This window comes from Suncus etruscus, chromosome 15, assembly GCF_024139225.1.
Source record: "Suncus etruscus isolate mSunEtr1 chromosome 15, mSunEtr1.pri.cur, whole genome shotgun sequence".
Taxonomy (NCBI): Eukaryota; Metazoa; Chordata; class Mammalia; order Eulipotyphla; family Soricidae; genus Suncus; species Suncus etruscus.
Window position 1 is genome coordinate 47089792 of NC_064862.1, and position 25384 is coordinate 47115175.

General features: G+C 53.8%; 2 protein-coding genes across 4 annotated transcripts in view; both read right to left on the reverse strand.

Moving 5' to 3' along the window:
• ZMIZ1 (zinc finger MIZ-type containing 1) overlaps positions 1 to 18918 on the reverse strand; it is a 95958-nt gene extending 77040 nt beyond the window's left edge. For all 3 annotated transcript variants that reach the window (XM_049789621.1, XM_049789622.1, XM_049789620.1), the window contains exons 1-3: positions 18816 to 18918; positions 9541 to 9630; positions 44 to 119 (exon numbers count right to left, since the gene is read on the reverse strand). The gene's annotated coding sequence lies outside the window, so the exon portion shown is untranslated. The remainder of the gene's footprint in view (positions 1 to 43; positions 120 to 9540; positions 9631 to 18815) is intronic.
• PPIF (peptidylprolyl isomerase F) overlaps positions 1 to 25384 on the reverse strand; it is a 531572-nt gene that overhangs the window by 101314 nt on the left and 404874 nt on the right. The window lies entirely within an intron of this gene.

Consider the following 25384-nt stretch of genomic DNA (forward strand, 5'->3'; position numbering starts at 1 on the left):
GCCTGCAGGCCCTCTAGGTGTCTCAACCCCAAACCCCACCTACCTCAGCGACCACAGATCACTAGCGTCCCTCACGGTCGGTCAGCGGCACCCTCCACCTTGTTCACTCCAGCTCCATCCTGGGAGGCGAGAAGCACATCAGAAGAGTTCCTAGGATCACTGTGCCCCTAAATTGACAAGCTGGCATCCTGCCCCCTGCCAGGCAAGAAACCCTCAACTGGACTGGCACCCCCAGGAACTGAGAGGCTTTAAGGAATGGGGGCAGAGGACAGGATGGGTGGCCCAGCAGGCTAGGGGGGAACCTGAATACGCTCCAGACCACAGAGGTGGCCACTCTCTCGGAGATTCTGGGGGTGTCGAAGTACATGAGTGGCAGAAACCCTCACTTGTTCATTCATTCATTCATTCATTCATTCATTCATTCAATTCATTGGTTTATTCATTCAGGTGATGCCAGAGAAGAGTTGGGAGAGTGCTGAGCACTCGAATACTGTAATGAGCAAAAAGGCCAACAGGGTTCAGTGATATAAAGTGGACCTGCGCAGTACAGAGCAGCCCAGGGAACTTTGGGCAGGCAAGTAGATGAAGAGGCAGAGGCAAGCGGTGCAGCTGGCGTGGGCAGGGGCAGCATTCCTGGCGAGGGAGAGTGTGACGATGTGAGACCATGCTGCGGTCCAGAGTTTGAGGACAGGGCCAGACCCTTAGGATCCTGCAGTGGAGACAGACTGGGCTCAGGGCTGGTGAGAACAGGGCTGTTAGGATCCTGTAGTGGAGATGATCAAGCTTGGAGCTGAGGAAGATATGGCTGTTAGGATCCTGCAGTGGAGACGGATCCAGATGAGGGTGGTCACAGGCACTAGGTGCACTGTACACTCGAGCAGGGACCTCAGAGGCTGAACAGCTCCCACTGGGATGTTGAGAGGCTTCTCCCTGGGTCCGGTCACTCCAGTGTCCTGCTAAGCTAGGCACTGCCAGCTCGAGGGACCCAGGGTGGGGTCAGCAGCAGGAAAAGCCAAGGGGCAGAACTGGGTGGGCCCTGCTGTCCTTTAACACCGCTGACATTGAGCAAGTCACCTAGTGTCCCTGTACCCCTGTCTTTTGCAAAGGCCTGACCAATCTCAGCTATTGTCCAATAGGGACCCTCAGGCCAATGGCTGCTCTGTGTGGGGGAGAGAGAGGTCACATGATAGCCTGGTGCCAGTGGGGACTTCATTGCTGCCCAGTGAGGTCTGGGACCCTGAGATGCAGAGCAGAGGAGCAGGGAGAGACACAGGGAAAGAACCAGGACCCCGGCCTCACTTCCTGCCTGCCCCATGGACCTACCCTGGCACATCCTGACTTGACCCCTTTCCCCTGGCAGCCAGGACTGGCTCCAGGAGCAAAGCAAATATTTACCCCGATGTTATCCAGAGCAGCTAGGCGCCTCCTGCATTCCTGGGATTTGAGCGCCCTGACCTCACCGCAGCAGGAATGCGGGCGGCAGGAGGACATGCCAGCATAGGGTCCCCGGCCTCAGTGAACTTCAGGGGACGGATGGGACCACCCTACATGAGCCTACTTTGCCACAGGGACTCAGGTCCACATAGGACAGACACACATACCATGCAATATATGGCGCATAAAAACAAAACATGCATGTCACATGCCCACACACAACATACATGCTGTCAGTACACAGGAACTACATGCAACACACAGGTTACACCCAATACAACAGGTGTATGCCACAAACACACAAGCCATGCAATATGCATGTCACGTAGACAAAAACACCACATATAGTATACATGATAAAAACAAGCCCAGGCATATATTATATATGCCACACAGACACACCCACATATATGCAATATACATGCCAGATAAACCTACAATGCAATGTGTGTCATATACACACCCCAAGCACTGTACATGTCACGTAAATGCAGGTGTACCCCATAATACAACATAGTATGCCATCTACAGGCACACAAACAATATACATACTACACACCATGCACTACATAGAATAGAATGTTGCCAGAAATTCACATGCAGATATATGCCACACAATATGCATGTTGTATACAAACATGCAGACATATGAAACATAAATGTTGCATATAAGTATGGTGTAAATGCCATATATGCACCAGAACCCTAATATAATGTATGTATACACATACAATATATGCCACACAGTCATAACAGAAATACATATTTATACACACAATATGCATGGTATGTCGATATGCAGTCATATAGGCATGCTACACACATGCCCCATACAACACATATGCTGTATAACACAACACATAAGCCAGTATATACACACAATAGACATGACAGGTACAGACACACACCACACAATTATAGGCACACACGTTATGTACAAGGCACATCCCATATGGTTCATACTCATGCTGTGTACATGTTTTATATATATCATAGACACCATACCCCTCCTTCCTACTTCTCTTTCTTCCACCCCACATAATATACACGTGTGCTACACAAGATATCATAGACACACCAGATACACAGCATACCTACTCACATGCCATCCACATACTACAGAGCTGACATCTCACACCAGCCCACTAACACCATCCCATGCACATACATACACCAAAGCAGCCCAAGTGGACATCATAGACTATGCAGACACAAACACACCAGATCCCACACCCTCAAGCCTTTCTTTACACACGACACCACATGGATCACACATCCACTCCATACACATCACACATAACATATATGGAGCACAACAGCCATTATCTGTCCACACAGTGTCTACACACCAGCCATAGTCCATTTGGCCAGCCTCAAACATGGCCTGTCCTTCTTTTTGAGGGTCTCCCTCAACCCTTTTCCTGACATCCACCTCCCTCCCTGTGACTGCCTCCTCAATCAGTCTCAACTAGCATCCAGGAGCTCAGCAGCTAGACCCCACAGTGAAACTGGGTTAGAGGGATCTCTAGATAGAGCTTCCTAGGCACACCGGGCCCCCTCCTGAGTACAGACCCTCAGGATGAAGAGAGCGAGTACAGGAGTGGGAGCAGGGGCCCCGTCCACCAGGTCCTGTCCGTAAGGCCCTCCCATTGCTTCCCAGTCAGCCCCATTCCCTCCACAAATGCCAGACGGGTTCTTCCTGGACGGTGATGCAGGCCTGGGGGTCAGGTGCTTCCATGGCTGTGCTCAGGGAACCACAAGGATCACAAGCAGCAGAGCCAGAGTTGGGCTGTGCTGGGGATCACACTCAGAATCACACATGTCCTTCCTCCAGAACAATCTCCTTGGGGGAGACACCACCCCCTATGGCCTCAGGCTCATCTCAGAGGCTACAGCAGGTAGGGCTTGGGTGCTTGGTGTGGCCATGAAATCTCTGCCTGCTGTTCCAGAGTGGGGTCTGGGAAGTTCTAGAGCAAGATCTAGACAGTTACAGAGTAGGATCTAGAACATCCCAGAAAAGGATCACCAGGTTGGAATGGGATTCCCAACAATTCTGTCCTCACAGAACTCACAAAGATGGAGGCCTGAGGCTGGCCCTGCCTCATTCTTCAACTGGGAAAGTGGCTGAGAGAGGACAGGGTGGCGCCTGGTTGGGCTATGTGGGGGTGTGGGGCCTGCAGCCGGCTCCTCTCTGTGGTTGCAGGAAGCGGCAATTCAAGGCGCGAATGTGGGTGGAGGGAGGAGCCTGCTGACGCACAGCCCGGGATTCCTAACTCACAGCCACTCAGGCCAGGCCCACCCACTACTGTGTCCCTGCCTGGCTCAACCCACAGGGCTGCAGCTCAGGGAAGTGGAGCCAGGAGGGCGGAAGGCTAGGGCCCCACCCGGACCTCCGGACTCTGGACACAGATGAGACACACTATCCTGCTGTCCCCTCCCTGCAGGGGCACCAGGAGGAAACCAGGCGGGCCGGGGCGCTTGCCATGGCCAACTTCCTGAGCCTCCTGGCTCCTTGGGTCACTGGCCTGGCCCAGGGAGCATGACCCCTCAGTCCCTCCCAGAGGGCCCCAACCCCCTCACCACTTGTTTTTACCACTCCCAATCATTGCAGCTTCCAGACCACTGGCCACATACTCAGCTGGCCTCCGACCCCCTCACTAGAGCACTGAGCTGGGTGGTTAGATCCCTTGGAACACATACCAGCCCCTCCCCAGACCCATAGGTGTCTGGCAGCTGTCCTGGGTACACCTGTGTAGGTCCATGGTGACCTAGGAGGGACACAGGAGTGTGAGGTGCATGGAGGTACAGATAGCCTATCCCCAGCTGACCTCCTGGGCAGTGAAGCTCCCTAATCAGGGAGCCTCTCTCTCCTCCTACATGAGTTCCTAGGGTGGTCCAGGACTCTAGAGCTGCTGCTGGATTCTAGACCTCAACTGAGGTCCCCAGGACAGGCCCTAAACTCTTAGAATGGGTGGTTTTTTTTGGGGGGGATCAGGGTAGTTCAGTGGCCAAGACTCCCTCTTAGAGAGGTGGAATTTTGGCTGTGCCCATAAGCAGTGGCAGCTGAGCCAGCCACTGGGACACAGGGTTCTGGAGGGCATTGAAGGGCTTCTTGCTGAATCTGCAGGTCTCCCTCATAAGCCAGTGATCCCCGTCACCACCACTGGGGTCAAGACACCATCACCTATCCTCCCAGACCACTGGTTTCCTGCTGGGCAGCTGCACTGGCCTTGGGATATGGGGCAAGTGTCAGCCACTGACTACTCAGTCTCCAGCCAATCCTTCCCTAACAGGATGGACTAGGGAGCTAATTGGGCCTCTTTCCCATAGCTCAGGGTGCAGAGGGGGCTGGAGAAAGGTCCCAGGTTAAAAGGGAGCAAGGCTTTGGCTGCCATGATCACCAGGAAATGAGGAGGCTATGAGTTAGAATAGGGGGTACATGGGGCCTACAATGGGTAGGCCTGGCTGGTGCTGTGGAAGAGAGAAGTGGGTGTCTTCCCCAGCTGCCCCTCCTGATGGCCAGAACACTGGCTTTGGGGTTGCCCACCCTTCAAGTCAGACTGAGATGCATGTCGAGGTCAGAGACTCTGAGGCTGCCTGCCACCATCACACCATGAACAAGCTGCCTGGGTTCCATGAAGGGAAGAAGTGGTCAGGGCATGAGCCAGGCCCACCAGCCTGTGGTGTGCCCAAGATAGGCCCAAGCTGGGATCTGGGGTCCTGACCCACAGCAAGGAATGCAGGTGCCTTCCTTGCCTGCTGCAGAGCTGCACTGGCTTGGTGTTGCAAAACAGTTCTTAAGATGGCCTTGGATGTTAGATGGAGGCCTTTGTTCTTAGGCCCCAACCACGTGGCTCCATCCCCCATTAACCGGTGTGTCTGGGTCCAGGAAAGCGATGGATATTGAACTCATTCACAGGCAGGCTTCATGAGAAATAACATCTTTATTCAGCCCTAGCCAACAGATGTGGCTGCTAACCATTTACACATTCAGCCCTGCATTCTCGCTTCTCTCTCAGCCAAAGCTCTCCATCCAGGTAAATGCCCATTCCTCTCCATCCTGGCCAAAGACCAAAAGGCCAAAAGACCAAAAAGACCTTATTCCTCTCAGGTAAAGCCTTATCTAACCTTTCCAAGACTCCTCCCAGGAATGGGCGGGGTCTTGCAGATAAGATCAGGTTACCTGGGAAGAATGGGGGGATGAGGCCACAGCTCGGAGTTCTCAGACCACCTACACCCCAAAACCCATCTTTAGTCACAGGGGCTAGCACCACCCTGTCCCCTTCCTGGCCTTGGTTATGAGCTGGGTCATGAGCTGGCCCAGAGCTTCCCTGGATACGAGGTCTTTGGGGTGACTCCCAAATCCTCTCACAATAGATACCATTCCTGAAATGTGGGTGCAGCTCCTGAGCCCTTCATTCTGGCCCAGAGGGAAATATCCACAGGATCTCGTAGCTGGGCTCAGACACCCCAAGCCACCAACCCTCAACAGCCAGCACCCCTGGGCCCAGACACTCTGTGGTATGTGAGAGGTGGAGAGGGAAGCAGAGAACAGGGCCCCCCATTTGAGCCAGAGGCCCATAGCCCTTCCTTGTCAGATGGGGAAACTTGGGGGTCCAGAGCAGGGCCATTTCCCAGTCGAAGCAGCATTGAAGAGCTTGGAGCCCATTGAAGCTGCCTCAGCACCCATTGCTGCACAACCCAAGTAAAGCTGTAATGACGGGTGCAGTTCATGGGTCTCACATATGCACAAACACACACACACACACACACACACACACACACACACACACACACACACGCGCAACACATATACCCTCAATGCACGCACAGATATACATAGTATATTCAAAGGTGTCACACACACACACACACACACACACACACACACACACACACACACACACACACACACACACACACGAACTCCCAGATCTCCTGTCACCTTGGGGACTTTCCTTCTGTCCTTCACACCTAGGTGCCTGCAGGGTGCCCTTGGCCCAGCCTCCTGAGAAGGGAAAGCCCCAATCTGGGGCTGAGCCATGGGTTGTGAGGGGGCCCTAGTGGGCAGGAGAGGTTTGGCTGGGCCTCCTGCCCAGCGCAGAGCCACCTACACTGATAGAGTTCGAGATGGGCATCAGGCTGTGAGAATAGGTGCCCTGTTCTAGCCTGTCCAGCCAGAGGTCTGGCTCAGAGGCTCCCCAGAATGTAAGGTGGAGCTGATGCCAGCCCCATGTATCCTTTCTGAAGCAACTCCCAGCCAGTGTCTCTGAGCCCAGAGGTGAAGTTCATATATGTAGGCTCAGCCTCAGCCCAGAGAGCCACTGGCCCTTATGTTCTTTATCCAGAGATCCCCAATTAGGGGCCACCTTGATGCAGGTATGAACCTAGCCCCAAAGCTCCCACATGGGCCCACCAGGCCCCAGGAATCCTCCACTTAGTGGCCCCAAACACTTAATGGCAGGTTTAGCAAAGTTGGGGAAGGAAAGTGAGAAATGGAGAAGCAACTGTGAGTTAGGGGAGGATGTGGGGGACAGAGAGAGAAAGAGGGTGTTGAGAGAGTGATAGGGGAGGGAGGAGAGAGAGACAAGGAGACAGCAGAGGGGAGAGAGACCCCAGGGGGTGGAGAAGAGAAGGCTGGAGGTGGGGGGACACACACACTCTCCCACCCAACATTAAACACCTAACAGGAGATGACAAATCAGATGGGAATTACTGCGGTAAAAACATAATTAGAAACTTGATTGAAGTTAAACAGAATTTACATAACACTGCAAATTAACTTTACACGGAAACTATTCACTGGGAAGGCAATGAAAAGGCATTTCATTAGTAATCTATATTTAAACATAGACACAATGGAGCCTTCTGCTGAGGAACTCGGCACCTTCAGCCAGAGGGTGCTATGAGGCAAGTGGTGCTGGAGAGGAAGTGGGCAGTGGGCATGTGCCCAGGGTGGGCAGGGCCCAGTCAGCTATCTATTGTGCCTTGGACTGCCCAGTAGGCCAGGACCTGGGTCCCTGTCTCCACAGCAGTGAAAAGATATCCCCTCAAGTGGACTGAGAGGTGTGGGGCTGGGTGAAGAGTGGCCAGGCATGACGAGACTGGTCACCCAGGACATGGGTTCACTAGCATCAGGTCAGCTGCCACCTGCCACCAGGTGCCCTGAGAGCCCCAGTCAGGCCATGTGGATGGACTAGCCCTGAGGGTTAGTAGTGTGAAGCTTCTAGAACAGTGAAACTGGGGTGGGAGAGAGAGGTCACTGTGCAGAGCTCTTGCTTCGCACACAGTTGACCCGGGTTCAATCTCTTGAGCCAGAGCAAGGAGCACTGCCGGGTGTGGCCCAGAAACCAAAAAAAAAAAAAAAAAAAAAAAAAGGAACTGAATCCAATAGCCTGGGATCCCTTTGTGGTCCTGTCTTCCTGGCACTAGATCACATGTTTCCCTACCACCACCATCCCAGGACATGGCATCCCATGTCTGCGTCTTCCACCATGACGGGGGCGTGTTTCAGGGACTAAGGGGGTCACCTAACCTCTGCCCAGTTCTGTCTGAGCTCAATGTAAAAAAGGACCCTGTACCTAGGCATTTCTGCTCAGACAGATGGGCAGGGCTGTGCCCTTCACCTAGGTTGCTCTGTGTACCAGCCCTGACTTGGGGCCTTCCATGGGTAAGTGGTTCCTCTGTAGCCGTCCCTGACCCTCTTGGCCGCTGTCCACCAGAAGCCAAGCCATGGCACAAATACTCCAAATCAGAGGCTGAGAGTTTCTGGTCCCTGGAGGCTGCAGGTGGGGCCCCCAACATGCCACTGGAAGCTGGACCTACTGTGGCAGGGCCCAAAGCCGGTGTACTTAAGCATATGGTTGGGACCAGTGGCAGATTATCAGGCCCAGAAACTGAGAGTTGGGTAGGTGAGGCTTAGAGGTTCTCAAAAGCAGGTGCAAGAATGCAGACAGGATGAAAGCGGCCAGTCCCAGCTCTCCGGCGTGGCCAGCAGTGCTCCAGGACCTTGGTGTTCGGGTCCTGCCACTAAGGCCAGGTAGGGCTGGGGGAGCTGTTGTTCCAGGGCCTGGGCCCCTCCTGCTGCCACTGAGCCCCCTTGATTCTTCTGTCTTGTGGGAATCCGCATTATCAGCAGAGTCTGCCTGTCTACCAAAGGCTTCTTATGCTGCATTTTCACCCCTGATAGTCCCCACTTGCTCCCTCTCCCCAGTCAGGGGGCTCAGACCCTTCTAGCCCTGACAGCACCTTATTTTTTTTCCTCCACCCTGATCTCTCTTCTGCTGCCAAGGGTGTCAAAGGCTACTTCAAATGAGCTGGCACTTGGGCCCCGAGGGCAACCCTGCGGACTTACACACCACCCATTTGTGTCTTTGCTTTGGGCTACACCTAGAACTGCTCAAGGCTGACTCCTAGTTCTGTATCCAGGGCTCCCTACTAGCAGGGCTCAGGGGACCTTATGGGATGCTGGAAGTTGAACCTGGGTCAGATGTGTGTAAGGCAAATGCCCTCCCCTCTATGCTATCAGTCCAGCCCCCAACCCTGCTCTCAATGCAGGCCCAGTGGGGTGGGTGCTGTCCCGTGGCTGAGGTATGAGGTTAAGTGGATGGATGTTAGGAGAAGGGGGTAGGGAAAGAGGTGAATTGCAGAGGGGAGGGTGGGGAGGGCAAGGATGGGGTCTAGACGGTGAAGATGATGGATGGGCAGATGGAGGAGTAACTGAGGATGAGTAGGGAGCCAGAGATTATAGGGTCACCGCAAGTCCAGAGCCATGAAGAACCTCACTTTGTAACTTCCAACCTGCCACAAGAGGTTCATAGCCACTGTGCCCAGGTGTGCACAGGCAATTCTGTCCAGGCTCCAATAGACACCACCAACTGATGGTTGAGATGATGGTACCCCACAGTTGACAAGTCTACACTAAGTACAGGCCACACCAGCTGGGTGCAGGGTCACAGGTCATTTCAGAGATGTCACATGGACCCATTTCGGAGACAAGAGCAACTGGAACAGGCAATGCCAGCCCACAGCAGTTGCAGGGCTGCCCTAGGCCCTGGCCAGCTTTCAGGTGGAGGCGCAAGGGTGGGAGTTGGGGGGCTGGGTTACCTTTGCCGGTTGACAGCCCAGAGTTGGGGTGAGACTTCTCTCTCACACAGCGCGCAGCATTGGTCTGATGCCTTGGGCTGCCTTCTCGTGCTGTGGACACAGGAAGAGGGAACAGTGTCAGTTGCCTGTCCAGGGTCTGCCAAAAGCCTGCTATTCCTCCCAGTGGGCCCTGCCACTTAAGCCACCATCTGCATCCCATAAGCTGGCTGACTCCCAGGGGGAAACAAGCTCTTAGTAAGGGCCTATACAAATAGGGAAGCCACTATGATCAAAATAAGAAAAGAAATAGGACAGCAGATAAGGTACTTGCATGGAGGCCGACCTAGGGTTGATCCCCCGACACTCCATACAGTCCCATGAGTCTCTTCAGGAGTAAACCCTGAGTACAGAGACAGAAGTCACAGCCCAACACAGACGAAAGACAGAAACCAAACATGCAAGTTGTGCTCCTCTGGCGCTCTGGGCAGTCATCTCTGCTACTGAGCAAGGGTGCCATGGCCTTCACGCCATGGCCTGTCTGTGGAGTTGAGGAGAAGCCAAGGGGTATTTTTAACAGTCTTGGCCAGAGCTACCTGATCTGGATCTGCCTGGCTTCCTGAATGATCTTGGCTCTGAGTGCTCACAATGAATTGCTCTCTCATCTCTGACGAACACTTGAAGCTACTGTGTGCAGCACTTTCACCGCTATGCCCATGTCACACCTGTCTGCTCTTGCCTTCGAGCTGAAACACTTAAAACTCACAGAGGGGCTGAGACAGCCAGAAAGAGCACAGCAGGAACAGTGCTGGCCTTGCACAGGACTGACTGAGGGTTCAATTCCAGGCATCCTACATGGTCCCCTGCGCCCCAGCAGGAGTGATCCCTGAGCACTGGGGCAGGAGTCAGCCCTGAGCACTACTGAGTGTGGCTCAGTAACTCCCCCCTCCCCCCCCAATACGGTCAAGGAGTCAGCTGTGAGCACAGACTTCAAGGCAGCAAAGATAAGTGATAATTGTACTAGTACTCCCCAAACTTCAGGTCACAGCCTGGATCTTCCCATATGAGGATACGATGTTCATCTCTTATCCATGCACTTATTTTTGGAAGCTCAAATACATATGGCCCAAAGCCATTATCTATATAAAATAGTTGATTTAGGGAGCCAGATGACCTGGGTTCGATCCACATAGAGTCCCATAAACCCTACCAAAAGCCAGGAGTCAACCCTAAGCACCACCAAATAAACAAAAGAAATGAAAATGAAGTCACTGGGGCCAGAGCAACAGCATTGTGGGGGAGGGCATTGGTTCACATGCAAATACAACAGACCCAGGTTCAATCCCCACCACCCCCCACCCCACCCCACATCCTTCGGGGCCTCTTGAACCTGCCAGGAGTAATTTCTGAGTACAGGGCCAGGAGTAACCCTTGAGCAACACTGGGTGTGGCCTCCAAATAAAGAAATAAAAAATAAAATTGTTTTACATCAAGAATATAACCTATGCAGGTTATATTTTACTAATATACCTTATAACATAGGCAGCTAATGAAACAAAACTACACATTTTCTTCTGGCTACTGATTCTGGAATCTCATCGCAGATTATCAGTCATGCTGGGCAGAGCTCTGGCACCATTGTTTGTCCTCCCTCTTCCTGGACCAAAGGAGAAAAGGTCATAGAGGGATTGGTTCACTGAATCAGGCCCAAGAATACAGCAAAGATAAAGACAAGGGAAGTGAGGAGTGCAGGGGGCAGTGCAGCCCCTTCAGTTAGCCCAGCCCATCCTCACCAACATACTCTGTTCTGGGAGGACCCCTTGGCCTGAGGATCCCCAATGGGGTTTCCCAGCAAAAGACCCTCCCCCTTTTCCTTGAATTCCCTGAGACTTCCACTTTACCTCCCATGCAGGCTCCTTGGGTGGCTGCTTTGCACAGACTCAAGAGCACACGATTCTGAGCCCACACGCGCAGCACAGGCCTCTGTACACTGCTGGCTTCAGGGGTGGTTTTGGGGAGGGGTCCGTGGGCCCGGCTCTCCCCCCAGGCATGGCTATAGGCAGGGGCCCCCTCGAAGCTCCCTGCTCTCCCGCAGAGAACAGGATGTGGTGTCAGGGGGTGAGGGCGAGTGTGGGGTCTGCAGGGAGTGGCCCCGGGACTTCCTGAAGCCAGATCGGTTTACCACAGTCAGTTGGGCCGGACCGCACAGCTGTGAGTTATAAATGTCCAAGCCGGAGCCGGGACTCAGGCCAGGGTGGGGGTGGGGCGGGGTGAGGGTCCACAGGGCCTCTTTAGGCCCCTGGAGGCACTGCCCGAAACTTGGGGTGCTCTGTATCTCAGATGAAGTCTTGAAGGGTGTCACACCACCCCCGAACACACACTCCTTAAACTCCAGTTGAAAACTGCATGGCCCAATGCCTGGATAGTTGCTCTACTTCAGGTGTCTCAAACTCAATTTACCTGGGGGCCGCAGGAGGCAAAGTTGGGGTGATCCTTGAGTGCAAAGTCAGTAGTAAGCCTTGAACATTGGGGGGTGTGACCCAAACAACTAAAACAAAGCAAAACAAAAAAAGATTCCTCTAGGGCAGAGCCACAAAATGTTGTACGGAGGGCCACAAACAGCCCTCGGGGTGCGAGTTTGAGACCCCTGCTTACTGGGCATGGAGCTCACTGGCCACCCAATCAAGGAGGGGCACATAGTCAACCACCCCAGTAACAGCCTCAAAGGCACTGGACAACCTCAGAGATTGCCCCAAGCCCAGCTGGTCTGGTGTATGCCCAGGCCCATGGGGATATACGGTGGATCTTTGGCTGGGAGCACAGGGCTCCGTACTCAGTGCATATGGGGGGTAGCTTCCTCTAGATTCCTGGGGTGCAGCATGGTGAAAGAGTAAAGGGGTTTGGGGTTCCTGCACAGATCAGTATGTCTGTGGGAGATTTGCAGGGGCAGCATAAAGAAGCCAAAATAGATCGAGTTCCTGTACCTTAAACCCAGATTTGGAGGTTGAGAATCTGATCTAATCACTCCAACCTTAGAGGGAGGAAAAAAAAAATCACAAGTAGCTTTTTGGACCATAGAAATCCAGGGTCCTTGTCACACAGCCTCTTCATCCTGATTCTTTCCTGTTTGAAACTTTATTTAAACACTGTTGCTTAAAGAAAGTTCACAAAGTTGTTCACCATACAGCAAGTCAGGTCTTCAATTTTCCAGCACCAGATCCACTGCCAGTGTGACCTTCACCAACATCTACCCCAGCTTGATCCTTTAAAGGGGCAAGCATGGGGCATCTCCGGGGATGTGGAGTGGTCCTGGAGGGAGGATGGGATTCCCCCTGCTCTCTGGGTACAACTTGCTCAAGCACTTGTCAGTGGCGCTAAGAGGCCTCTGCCAGCCTGAGCATCCAGGTCCTGCAAGGGCAGTTCACATCTGATCCTGTCGTCTGAGGCAGCCTCTGGCAACCACCACACCAGCTCTGGCTGATCAAGGTCATTCGCCACTTCCGTCCTGTGCTAACCATGTGCACCAGGCCGAGGAATAAAGAGGGCAAGGTCAGGACATGAAGGGGCAGTGGCACCAGTGGGCATCAGCTGTGACTGCGACTGCCCACACAAGTCACTGTGACACCACACTGGTCACTGTGACATTCACCTGGGTCAGCAGGCATCAGTTCCAGGGCAGATGGTCTCCTTCCCATGGAGCCACCGGCTGGTCCAGCCCTAGTTCCTGCCTGAGGCTGGGTTTTCAGAGTCTCCTATAGTGCCCGACTCAGCCCACCTGCTGGGCACTGCACCCACTCACTGTAGCCTGGGTCACTCACTGCCCACTTGCTCTCTTCCCTGTTCTGACTTAAAGCAGAAGAGTATGGAATATGGGTCTGAGGTATATTGAACTGAATTGAATTTATTGACTCAGATTGCCCTGGTCAGGCACACCAGGCCTCTGGGGTGGGTACTCAGGCTCTGGGTCTATCTAGACAAGCCAACAGTAGTAGGACATAAGTGGCATTGAGGGCAAGTCGGAAGAGTTTCTGGAAATACAGAGACTGTTTGATTTAGATCAGGGGTTCCAACTACCTTCTCTCTTTTCTCCATTCCACTAAATTACCCCTAGATGGAAGCCAGAGCAATAACACTGTAGTAGGGAGGGCACTGGCCTTCTATGCAGCTCACCTAGGTTCAATCCTCAGCATCCCACTAGGACCCTAGAGCACCACTAGGAGTGATTCCTGAAGGGAGAGACAAGGGTAACCCTTGACTGAGCATTGCTGGGTGTTGCTCAAAATTCTTTTTTTTAAAGTCATGCCCAGATAGATAGTCTGACCCCAGGAGATCAAGGGGTGCCTTAAGCTATTTCCTCACTTTTTTTCCAGCTGGAGTTTTAACAGAGGGGCTGAATACTGCAGGGGAAGCACAGGGTTGAGTCTTTCCTGACCCCCCCTACCCATTGGGGAGCACTTCCACCGCTCCTAGCTGAGGGTCCAGATAAAGTGTGTGGACAGAACTACATGGAGGAGCCCCGGGCTGCAGAGGGCCCTCTGGCCCTCTCAGCCAGCCTCTACTGACCCCTCCCCACACCTGACCTGGGGCCGCCAGTGGGACCTGGGTGTGAGGGGAGCCCGGGCAGTCCCAAGTGTCAGCTATAAAATTAGATAATGAGCTAATCACCAGCAAATTAGCATCCCATCTTTACATAGAACAAATATAGTATTTACGTAAAAGTTGTTAGGAGTTCTTCTCTTTTTAATTAGCAGAAATAAATGCAAAATGAATGGTAATTAGGGAGCTGATGGATTCCCTCGTACAATTACGCCCGCCGGTGCCCCGGTCCTCACGCGCCTGCTCAGGGGAGTCAGGGAGCCCGTTTATCTGGTTTATTTATAAACAAAGCTAACAAGAACAGGGGGGCAGGCCTGGGCACCATGAAGGGACTCGAGGAAAAGCGACAGAGTGGGATGGGGTGTGTGAGCATCACCCCCAAACTCTGTGTCTGTTTTAGGCTCTCCCCTCACACTCAGGTCCCACTGGCGGTGGTCTCCAGGAGGAAGGAGGGAGAACAGAGGAAGAAGGGAGGGAGGACAAGGAGGAGGGAATGGGAGGACAGAGGGAGGTGGGCGGACTTCAGGAAGGAGGGAGGAGGGTGAGGACAGAGGAAGGACTAAAACGGAGGGAGAGGACGAGAAAACAGAAAGGAAGGACAGAAGGAGGATGAAGAAAGGAGGAGAATAAGGGAGACAGAGGGCAGCAGGGGCCTGGGAGCTGGAGGTCTGGAGCCCTGGACCAGGGTGTCCAGTAGCCTGGCACCAGCCTCACAGCCTGAGTTTGCTCATGTCACCCCAACACTTGGTGCCACTAACATATTTCAGGACGGGTTGGGGGGATCTGCCCCACAGGGACCAGAGACGTGTCCTGGCGGGATCTGCCCTGGGGACGACCTAGAGAAGGCATGAGTTGCCCCATGGTGGCTGCTCCTTGGAGCTATGCGCTGCCCTTTGCCCGTTCACTGCAACCCCAGGGGCCGATTCCTCAATGCCACAGTCTTTGCCAGGACTTGCTGGGCAGAGCCCCCACCCCCCGCAGCTCCTATGCCCCTGCCCCCGGGAGCCTCTCAGAGCCCTGCTCGGCTCTCTGTCATGGCTGCAGAGCTGTGGGGATCGATGTTGCGGGCTCATCATTAGGGCAGGAAACTCCGCAGTGGAATTGATTTGTTTAAATAGAAGAAGGGCCAGTGTGGGGGCGGGGCAGCCTCACAAACCAAACAGCTGCTCCAGGGTCTAGTGGGAGATGGAGGGGGGAGTCAACCAGAAAGTAGCTCTCACCAGGCACCACAGCCCCTGCATCTCCCCACGACTGCTGCTAGCAAGGTGGTGGCTTAGACTCAGCAAACATTGCTCCCCACCCCAGTGCCTTCAAACCAGGCACCGCTGAAGGGCCTGGACAGGTGAGACCCATGCCAGCTGCAAAGACCTGGCATGGGTGGATGGATAAAGCTGGAGGCAACAGGCCAGGGGTCTTGGGTCTCAAGCATGTTGGCAGGACAAAGGGGACATGGGAGGGAGCACAGAAGTGGTGTGGACTCTGAAAGGGTATTTCGAGGACCTGGCAGGCCTGGGCCGGGCAACTGGACGTGGGCTGGAGGGCACTGTTCCTCTGTCAACCTCAGCACCCAGGGAGAGGACAAAGTCCAGGCACAGGGGGTGGCCAGGTGGGCGGGGAGCCCATCTCCCCAATGCCACAGGCCAGACCTGGCACAGGGGTAAAGCCAAGCTCAGCTCCTGCAGGAGACTTGCTGAGTCTGGTTCCGGACTCTCCCCCTGATTCAGGGGCTCCACCTACGGGCAGACATGCATCCAGAGATGTGAACAGCCAGGTTTAGGGCTGGGCCTGATTTGAGCCCACTTCTCCGGGAACTCCCCACCTCTTCCCCTAGTGGTATGTCCATCTCCCTCAGCAGGCAGCAGTGGCAGGAGCCTGTAGTTCTGGGTTTGAAGCAGGCCAGTTTCTCCAGGCTGTACCTGAGGGGTGCCACATAGGCAAGGCGCAATTTTGTGGAACTCGGTGCCTTCCTGTGAACCTGGCTGCCTGACACTTCAACAAAGAATTCTGAGCCTCCCAAGCAGACAGAGCCTGAACCCACTGAAGAAACTTCAGGGAGATGGGAACTAAGGGTGTTACGTAGTCAGGGCACAAGCTCCCTTGAGAGGAGGTCCCACAGAAAGCAACGGTTCTGCAATGACCAGGCCTCAGGTGCCCATCAAGAAACGGTTTGGCTGGGCAGTGCCCCAGGAGGGCACCACTAAGAGCCCTCCTCTCTGCAGGTTTTCTGCTGTTCACAGCCGGGGATGCCAGCACCATTTCCACAACCTCTGAACATGGAGGTTGTCTGTCCCAGGAGGAAACCCTTCAATCACCCCTGGACTCAGTCTCAGGCACTAAAGACCATCCAGGAGCCAGAAGCTGCACTCTGGTCCACCTACCCTTGCCCTCTCCAGGGGTCCAAAGCTGCTCCTGTTCCCCTCCCCATCCCCAAAGGAGCCCTGGTAAAGGCAGGGGAGATTGAGGCACAAAAGCACAAGGCTGTCTGCTGGGCACTGGAGTCAGAACTACCAGGAAGTTTCTAGCACCACTAGTGGTCCTGCATATCTGCCTCAGTCAAACCCAACTGCACCCAGCCTACATCTGGCAGGGTTCCTGGACTGCTCTGTCTTCTCTGGGGAGGACCCCTGCCTCCCCATTCCCCAGAGTTCCCAGACTTGTGTCCTGGGCACAGCTGGCCTTTTCTGGCAGCAGCAGATTGTGGCTTTCAGCTAAGACTATTGGGGTGGGAGTGAGGCAGAAGAGAAATATCCCTGGGGCCGGAAAGATAGCATGGAGGTAAGGTATTTGCCTTGCATGCAGAAGGACGGTGGTTCGAATCCCAGTATCCCATATGTAGAGAGGAGGGGGTGGGGTGGGAGAGAGAGAGAGAGAGAGAGAGAGAGAGAGAGAGAGAGAGAGAGAGAGGAGAGTGCGGGCGGGCGAGAGAGAGAGAGAGAGAGAGAGAGAGAGCGAGAGAGAGAGAGAGAGAGAGAGAGAGAGAGAGAGAGAGAGAGAGAGAGAGAAATCCCTGAGGGCTGGAAAGAAGATACAGGGGTAAAAGCAACCCCTAGTGTGGTCCACATTTCAGCAGAGTCCTGGGTGCAGAGTAGGAGGAAATTCCGTGTAGCAGCACCAGATGCAGCTCAGGAACCCCAAACCCAAACCCCTGGGTGTCCCCTAACTTCTTGGACCCACTTCCCTACTTGTCTATTCTCTGCCAGGTGAGCTGAGGGAGGCATCTAGCTGTGAAGGGGATGGTACGTGTCAAGGACAGAACCTGGGGTGCCCCACGCTAAGTTTTCTCTCCAGTCTTAGCCGGCCTTTCCTGCAGGCCCTAGGCCAGAGCATTTTCAGGTCAGCTGGGTATGAGACAAGACTGCCAGGTGAAACCACCCTCACAAAGCTTCCCTGCAGGCTCCTGAGACACATCCCTCAATTCAAAGGGACAGGAAGGCATATGGAGCCACGGTGGGTGTCTGTACCCAGCCTCAGTTTCCCCATCTGCATGCAACATGAGACCAAGTGTATTTTTCTCTTTTTTCAGTCTTTTTTTTGAAGAGCACATCTGTCAGGGCTAGGGATCTCTTCTGGTAAAGCTTAGGGGCCCAGAAGGGAATGAAAGTGGGGGGATGGAGCCTGGGTTGGCTGCACCCCATGGCCAGAGCCTCCTTCCGTTAAAGATGTTCCTACCCTAGCAGGAGAACATAGGGTGAAGTTGAACCAAATCAAGTTGCTATTTTTTGTGTTTTGTTTTTATTTTTGGGCCACACTCAGCAGTACTCAGAGGTTACTCTTGATTCTGAGCTCAAAATAATTCTCTTAGGCTCAGGGGACCTTAGGGGATGCCAAGGATTGAACCAGGGTCAGCTGTGTGCAAAGCCAGTGCTTTTCCTGCTGTGCTTTCTCAGCAGTACCTGACTTCTATGCCTCACACTCTCTCATCATCACATAGGGGTTAAAACCGTAGCTGTGGGCCCGGAAAGATAGCACAGCGGCGTTTGCCTTGCAAGCAGCCGATCCAGGACCAAAGGTGGTTGGTTCGAATCCCGGTGTCCCATATGGTCCCCCGTGCCTGCCAGGAGCTATTTCTGAGCAGACAGCCAGGAGTCACCCCTGAGCACCGCCGGGTGTGGCCCAAAAAACCAAAAAAAAAAAAAAAAAAAAAAAAACCAAAAAAACCAAAAAAACAAACAAAAAAACCGTAGCTGTGACCTCTGACCTGCCTAGCCCTAAGGCTCCAAAGAGCAGCTGAGTAGGACAGTGGCCTCTCAAGTCATACAGGCAGCTAAGCCCTGTGGGCCACGAACCATCTGCAACCCCAGATGGGTGGGAGGCAGGGCTGAGGACACTGGGCACCACTTCTGGGCATGGACAATGTATTCTCAGTTGGTCCTGTACCTGGACAGACTAATGGCTCAGGGGCCCAGTTAGGCCTTATGTGGGACTTGGCAATGGAGAGTCTCGTAGCTTAAGGAAGCCACAAATGACAGCTGGCACTGAGGGTCAGCACCCCACAAGGAGCAAGAGTGGCAGAGGGAGATTGCCGGCAGCCTAGGGTACCCAGACTCAGCCTGCCACCCATGACCTCTTCCCTGGGGGATAATCCAGCCTCCCCTTCCATGTCATATGTGGTCAGTGCTACCGAACTCCTGTATGTCCCTCTGCAAGAGGACAGAGGCAGGAAGCCTGACTCTATGGCCATGCAACGCCCACTGGATACTTACCTTGAAGGCCTCTGCCACCTGCTGGGCCTGCAGCCACCAAGTGTGTAACGGAATGCCGCGGGGGGGCTGGGGCGGCCGGCCAGCAGTCCACGTGGGCAGCACCACCTCCTGTGGGGAGAGGGAAGCAGTGAGAACCAATCTCAGTGAATAGTGAGCACCTACCCAGGAGCCCCAATCTCAGCCACTGCTGCTATGCCCACCAAAGTGAGCACAGCCCCATCCCCATAGGAAGGGCCCATTCTAGACTTCACATCAAGGCCCTAGATGCCAGTACATCCACTGGCACACCCATGGCAGCCCCATGCCACAGCAGCACCTGAGACAAGCACCATTTGTCCCGACACCCCTTCCCTGACTCTAGATTCAAAACGAATATTCAGGAGTCAGACCTGCATCAGGGGTCCATACCCGGGTCCTTTTAGCCTTCAAGACACATGTTTCTGGTTGTTGCTTCTGGACAACAGGAAGATGGATGAACAAATGGATGGACAGATGGAGAGAGATAAATGGACATATGTGAATGGATGGGTAGATAGATGAATGGGTAAATGGATAGATGGATGGATAGGTGTGTGGGTAGATGGGTGGATGAGAGGTGGATGCAAGTACGGATGGGTGGGTGGATGGATGAATAGATAAATGAATGAAAGGATGGATTGACACAAATGGATGGATGGATGAACAAACATGTAGATGGGTGGATGGATGGATGGATGGGTGGGTAAATGGCTGGCTGGCTGGCTGATGACAGATAGATAAATGGGTGGGTGGATGGAGAATGGACAAATGAATGGATGAAAGTATGGATGAACAGATGTCTCAGATACTCACACCACTATGTCTATATCCCTGACCTGTGTTATACAGAGCACTGTCTTAAGGGTCATGTGTCATCTGTATGAGCTGGCAGTCCTTCAGGGGCCAGGGGTTTGGGGGTACTCAAAACTTTTTCATCATGAATCCCTACCCTGTCTTTTCCCTTTAGTCACTGTGGCTTACAAATGCTATTGGAGGGCCTAAGCCCTAAACGATAGCACAATTGGGAGGGTGTTTGCCCTGAGTTCATTCTCAGCATCCCATTATGGAACCCAAGCCCCACAAGTGATCCCTAAGCACAGAGCAGGAACGAGCCCTAAGAACTGCCAAGTGGCCCAAAACCCACCCCCCAAATAAGAAAGCCATGGAAGATGGGGGGCAGCTCCTAGAGCTTGGGGTACAGGTCAATGAGGGCCTTGCAGATACCAATCTGCAGGGTATGGGCCATATTGAGGTTATCTGCTAAGAGGTCAGCAGAAGGTGGTGGTCCTGCTTGGCAGGGGGAGGTGACTTGAGCTCAGAGTCCGTTTCCCCATCTGCCTCAGTTTCCCCATCTCCTCTGCTGATGGGAACTGCCTGTCAACTAGAGCCTGGCCCCTCCAGTAAAGGAAACACACTAGAATATATTAGCGAGCCCTCCTAGGGAATCGGGCACATCTGAAAAGTTTGGGACATCAGGTCCCTCTCAGGTCCCCCTTCAGACCCCAGGCTCATCTAGGAAAAGCAGTAGGCAGCAGATATGGTCGGCTTTAAAAATAAAAATGATGGGTCAGAGAGATAGCATGGAGGTAAGGCGTTTGTTTGCCTTTTATGTAGAAGGATGGTGGTTCACGGGGCCGGAGAGATAGCATGGAGGTAAGGCGTTTGCCTTTCATGCAGGTCATTGGTTCAAATCCCGGCATCCCACATGGTCCCCCGTGCCTGCCAGGAGCGATTTCTGAGCCTGGAGCCAGGAGTAACCCCTGAGTGCTGCCGGGTGTGACCCAAAAACCAAAAAAAAAAAAAAAAAGAAGGATGGTGGTTTGAATCCCGGCAACCCATATGGTCCCCTGTGCCTGCTAGAGGCAATTTCTGAGCATAGAGTCAAGAGTAACCCCTGAGCACTGCTGGGTGTGACCCAAAAACCAAAATAATAATAATAATAATAATAATAATAATAATAATAATAATAATAAAATGAGAGGCAGGAATGAGAGCACAGCTCTCCTAGCACATGGCCAATCTAGATTTGATCCCCAGCATCCCATAGGATCCCTTGCCAAGAGTGATTTCTGAGTGCAGAGCCAGGTGTTGCCTAAACTCCTCCCCCCCCCCAAAAAAAAAGACTGAAAAGCTTTCCAGGGGGCAAAGATACTGGGGGGTGGGTGGGTATGGGAAGGGGTTCTTGGTCCATGATGGCAATCAGCAGTGCCCATAACCCCTCCTGATTCTCCTAGAGCCATCCACCCAAGAAAGCTCAGAATTGGAGGGGGGCACAACAGCTGCTCAGCTGCGGCTCAGTGAGACCCAGAAAAGCAATTATCTTGCTCTGAGCAGAGAGGCGCTGCCTTTTACCCGCCCCTTCTTCCCTCCCTCCACCTTCTCTCTCTCTCTCTCCTCTTCACCCCCCACGCATGCTCGCACACACGCAGGCACTCATGCACGCCTGCATACTGCTGGCTTCACACCAGCCTCCCCCACCCGGAGCCTCTGTACCCCTCCACACGCCCCCCCCCCCAACCTACAGACACAGCCTCAACACTTAAATCATTTAGCCCACTAAACCGGAGATGGCAAAATGGGTGCTATTTCTTAAAAACATACAGAGAGCATATTCAATTATTGATGGCCATTAAACAGGGGGAGAAATTAAACAGCCTCAGCGCTTATCAATCATTCATGCAGTTTCCACTGGGGTGTTTTCTGGAGCTCGAGAGAGCAAGCAGGGAGCCGATCCTTGGCAGCCAGTGAGGATGTCTGCGTGTCTGCTGTGTGGAGGGGGAGCCCAGGGTCTGAGGCAGCCCCCCCCCCCCCAGTTCCAGTTCGCAATCCCCAATCTGCTGGCCACTCCTCTGCGTTTCACCCCATCAGTAACAAAGGACACGCCTACATGCCGTCAGAGACCCGAGGATTCCTCTATTCTCTACCTGGCCTACAAGACACATTCAGTAGTCTGAAAACATTAGTGGGAAAGGACTCTTTGAGAGCTGGGGGCACAGACAGGGATAAGAACAGGGTGAGCAAAGGGGAAGCGCAGAGGACCTTCCTGGGGTGGGGTGGGGGAAATAAATGTCACCCAGAAAGGCATCCAGTGGAGTAGGGCTGGGGAGAAGGACCAAGAGAAGCACCTGGGAGCATGTTGGATGCACTCAGCCAGGCATGCAGAGATGGTAGGAGCATCAGCTGGGCAGTAGAGCCGCAGGGTACCAGCTGCTGGGAAAGCATCGAGGTCAGGCAGGCTAGGGCCAGGGCACATGTTCCCAGGCTGCCCAGGACAGCAGTCCCCATTGGGCACACCTACTCAGGACACCTAAGCCAGTGTGACACAGACCACAGTGGCTGAGATGCTGGACTTTCTCTAGGCCACACAGAGGCCTGGCACAAGTGTCCTTGGGAGACAGGCTCCCTGTGCATGAAGCCCAGGCGCCAGTGCTGCTACCTGATCCGGCCTAGCTGGTCGGCAGCCAGGGGCCATCTAAGGCTGCAGCAGGGCCCCACGGAGCCCACATTCTTGAATGCCTTTCAGGAGCAGGCTAGGGCACCAGGAGGAGAATAGGCTGTTAAGTGCTCACAGGACGATCCCCGGGGAAGCTGCCGCCACAGGCAAACATTCTGGGGGAGAAGCAGTGTTTCCCACCACCCCTGTGGCTGTCAAGGAACCACCAGAAGTAGCAAAATCTGTAGGGTTGAAAAGACCGGGGGGGGGGGGGGGGGGGACGGACACACACACGGGACGGGACGGGACGACGATGACTGGCGAGGTGGCGCTAGAGGTAAGGTGTCTGCCTTGCAAGCACTAGCCAAGGAAAGATCGAGACCACAGGGCGTCCCATATGGTCCCCCGAAGCCAGGGGCAATTTCTGAGCATCAAACGGGTGTGGCCTGAAAAACAAAAACAAAAACAACAACAAAAAATAAAAAAACAAACCACTTATTTTGGGGGCTGGAGAGAGCATGGAGGTAAGGCTTTTGCCTTTCATGCAAAGGACGGTGGTTCGATTCCTGGCATCCCATTTGGTCCCCTGTGCCTGCCAGGTGTGATTTCTGAGCCTAGAGCCAGGACTGACCCCTGAGCACTGCCAGGTGTGACCCAAAAGCAAAAAAAAAAAAAAAAAAAAAAAGACGGGTAGGGGTTCTAAGAAACACTCTTCTCAGAGTGGGGGCTGGCCCGTCTGCATGGGGCCCGGAAAGGGAGTGAAGGCCAGACAGGATGGCAGGGACAGGCGACTCCTCAATCCCCATGCCTACAGCACAAGCTCAGCCAGAGCCTCGGGGTGGCAGGGCAGTCCTCAGCCCCTCCCAGCTGGCCATTGGCACTGGGTTTGGGGTGAATGACCCTCCTGGGGATCGTCACATGCACCTCCTCCTTCTGATACCCCAACAAGGGGATGGTGGGGCTGGGCAGAGGCATGAACAGGCACAGAGATGTAGAGCCTGGCAGAATCTAGGCACTCAACAGCGGGTGTTGAGAGACAGCACAGGCATTAGGGTGCTTACTTCCTTCAGCCATAGTCAAACAGGGTTTGAGTCCCAGGACTTCCCAAGCCCTACCAGGATCACGTGATGTCCCTGAGAAGAGAGGCAGGAGTAAGCCCTGAGTACTGGCAGGTGTGACCTAAAAACAAACCAACCATAAAAGAAAAACATCAGGGACTGAGTCCCCCCACATCTAAAGGTTGGGGTTATTATAGCCCAGGCAGGAAGCAGCCAACCAAATCCTGGGTCCTCTCAGGCTTTCATCCACCCCCTCCCATATGGATTCCCTCTCACCTGCATCCACTCGAACTATGGAACCACTCAACTGCCTCAAGCTACCTCCTGGCTTTGTACCCTAGGAACTTTGCTCATGCCACTGTCTTTGCCGCCTAGCCATGCCATACTCCTTCCCCCACATGTACCCTGCTGCTATGTGCTCACCGTGGGGAGCAGCATGGATAGAAAAACACCCTTCTGCCAACACTTGACACATGAGAGCAGAAAAGGCGACTATGGACACACACAAGGCAGCCACCCGGGGAACAGCTCACTGGCACGGCATGGCTGTTGCTGGAAAAGCCATTCATTCATTCATTCTCTGGATGGTGGTGCAGGCCTTTACAGCTTTGAGTAGACCAGCCAGTCTGTTCTCCCAGAACTCCTGGAGTTGAGAATTGGCCCCGCTTGGGAAATCCCAGGCAAAGGCTAGCAGAAATTGGCTGTGAATGAACCTTTAACTCCCGAGTCTCGAGCTTGCACCAAGGTCTCGGGCAGGTGCCGATCATGTGGACTCACTAGCTCTGGCCTGAGGATGCCCGGTCCCACCCTTAGAAACCATCTGTTGCTTCAGACCATGGCCACTGGACAACAAGCAAGGCCACAGTGCCAACATGGCCACTGGGTCCCGGAGACAGCAGGCATCTGCCCAGAAATGCCAGCAATGCTTTGCCCTCGCACTTGTCCTGGGACATCTCCTGCCCAGTGACCTATGTTCTCCCCCCCCCCCCCTCAGGCCTATGTTGGCCCCCATGACCCATGGACACTGGCAACACTGCCCTGATCTGCGAAGGCCTGGCCTGAGCTCAGAAGCAAACACGGCTCTGCAGTGATGTTCCACTGGAGGAGAGGTCTCTCACCCCTTTTGGACCCCAGCAGCTGGCCTGAGGCAAGGCACAGAGGTGGAGCTTGTCCAACTTGGGAGACTCCTGTTGCCCTTGGGACACCACTCAGGGTGTCAGCTAGTGGGAGAAGCCAAGAGACAAATGCAGAAGCCATTGCTAACTTTGCCCCTGTATTCCAGGAGCTATGGAGTCCAACTACACGTTCCCTAGAACAAGTATCTTCTGCTCTGATGCTTCCTTCCCAGGGAGTTGTCCTGCAGGGTGCGGGCCCAGGGTTTTTTCTGCAGACCCCTGCCCTCCTTCCCCAGCTGCCTTGAAGCAGGACCTGGATGCTTCTTGGCTGGGAACTGAAGTTTAGAAGTGAAGATAAAATTGAAAGGTGAGGGGCCAGATAGCACAGTGATGAAGATAATTGCCTTGCACGCAACTGACCCCGATTTGATCCTCAGCACCCCATAGAATTCCACAAGCAGGAGTTTTTCTTGAGAGCAGAGCCAGGAGTAACCAGAGCACCGATGTGTTTGGCTAAAAATTAAAATTAAAAATAAAAACAGGGCCCGGAGAGATAGCACAGCGGCATTTGCCTTGCAAGCAGCCGATCCAGGACCAAAGGTGGTTGGTTCCAATCCCGGTGCCCCATATGGTCCCCCGTGCCTGCCAGGAGCTATTTCTGAGCAGACAGCCAGGAGTAACCCCTGAGCACAGCCGGGTGTGGCCCAAAAACCAAAAAAAATAAAATATAAAAAAATAAAAACAAAAACTGGGGCTGGAGTGATGGCGCAAGCGGTTAGGCGTCTGCCTTGCCCATGCTAGCCTAGGACAGACTGCGGTTAGATCCCCTGGTGTCCCAGGAGTGATTTCTGAGCGCATAGCCAGGAGTAACTCCTAAGCGTCACCGAGTGTGGCCCAACCCCACTCCCCCCCCCAAAAAAAAGAGTACCTTCTTGGGTTTTTAGC